Source organism: Schistocerca americana, chromosome 1 (assembly GCF_021461395.2).
Source record: "Schistocerca americana isolate TAMUIC-IGC-003095 chromosome 1, iqSchAmer2.1, whole genome shotgun sequence".
Classification (NCBI taxonomy): Eukaryota; Metazoa; Arthropoda; class Insecta; order Orthoptera; family Acrididae; genus Schistocerca; species Schistocerca americana.
Window position 1 is genome coordinate 1,087,459,966 of NC_060119.1, and position 1,482 is coordinate 1,087,461,447.

At 47.8% G+C, this 1,482-nt stretch overlaps 1 non-coding gene across 1 annotated transcript; it reads left to right on the forward strand.

Moving 5' to 3' along the window:
• Positions 1-870: 870 nt before the first annotated feature.
• Positions 871-945, forward strand: Trnas-cga. Its single transcript has one exon. It is a non-coding gene; the product is annotated as a tRNA-Ser (tRNA).
• The last annotated feature ends 537 nt before the right edge of the window (positions 946-1,482 follow it).

Consider the following 1,482-nt stretch of genomic DNA (forward strand, 5'->3'; position numbering starts at 1 on the left):
CCTTCCAAACTTTACAGAAGCTCTCCTGCGAACCATGCAGAACTAGCACTCCTGAAAGAAAGGATATAGCGGAGACATGGCTTAGCCACAGCCTGGGGGATGTTTCCAGAATGAGATTTTCACTCTGCAGCGGAGTGTGCGCTGATATGAAACTTCCTGGCAGATTAAAACTGTGTGCCCGACCGAGACTCGAACTCGGGACCTTTGCCTTTCGCGGGCAAGTGCTCTACCAACTGAGCTACCGAAGCACGACTCACGCCCGGTACTCACAGCTTTACTTCTGCCAGTATCTCGTCTCCTACCTTCCAAACTTTACAGAAGCTCTCCTGCGAACCATGCAGAACTAGCACTCCTGAAAGAAAGGATATAGCGGAGACATGGCTTAGCCACAGCCTGGGGGATGTTTCCAGAATGAGATTTTCACTCTGCAGCGGAGTGTGCGCTGATATGAAACTTCCTGGCAGATTAAAACTGTGTGCCCGACCGAGACTCGAACTCGGGACCTTTGCCTTTCGCGGGCAAGTGCTCTACCAACTGAGCTACCGAAGCACGACTCACGCCTGGTACTCACAGCTTTACTTCTGCCAGTATCTCGTCTCCTACCTTCCAAACTTTACAGAAGCTCTCCTGCGAACCATGCAGAACTAGCACTCCTGAAAGAAAGGATATAGCGGAGACATGGCTTAGCCACAGCCTGGGGGATGTTTCCAGAATGAGATTTTCACTCTGCAGCGGAGTGTGCGCTGATATGAAACTTCCTGGCAGATTAAAACTGTGTGCCCGACCGAGACTCGAGAGCTTCTGTAAAGTTTGGAAGGTAGGAGACGAGATACTGGCAGAAGTAAAGCTATGAGTACCGGGCGTGAGTCGTGCTTCGGTAGCTCAGTTGGTAGAGCACTTGCCCCCGAAAGGCAAAGGTCCCGAGTTCGAGTCTCGGTCGGGCACACAGTTTTAATCTGCCAGGAAGTTTCATATCAGCGCACACTCCGCTGCAGAGTGAAAATCTCATTCTGGAAACATCCCCCAGGCTGTGGCTAAGCCATGTCTCCGCTATATCCTTTCTTTCAGGAGTGCTAGTTCTGCATGGTTCGCAGGAGAGCTTCTGTAAAGTTTGGAAGGTAGGAGACGAGATACTGGCAGAAGTAAAGCTGTGAGTACCGGGCGTGAGTCGTGCTTCGGTAGCTCAGTTGGTAGAGCACTTGCCCGCGAAAGGCAAAGGTCCCGAGTTCGAGTCTCGGTCGGGCACACAGTTTTAATCTGCCAGGAAGTCTCTACCAAACCTTGTCTATCTACACCAATGACTGACATCTTCCATTTATGTCAAAAAAATAATAAATCTAATAAATTTTCTCTATATAAATGAGTTCTGTCAAATATAATCTATCTATACCAATGACTGAAATTTTCATTTCAGAACTCCAAGGTACATTTCAACCATAAACGTTTCAATTTTTTTAAATCTAGCTTTTTTCTAAATAAATA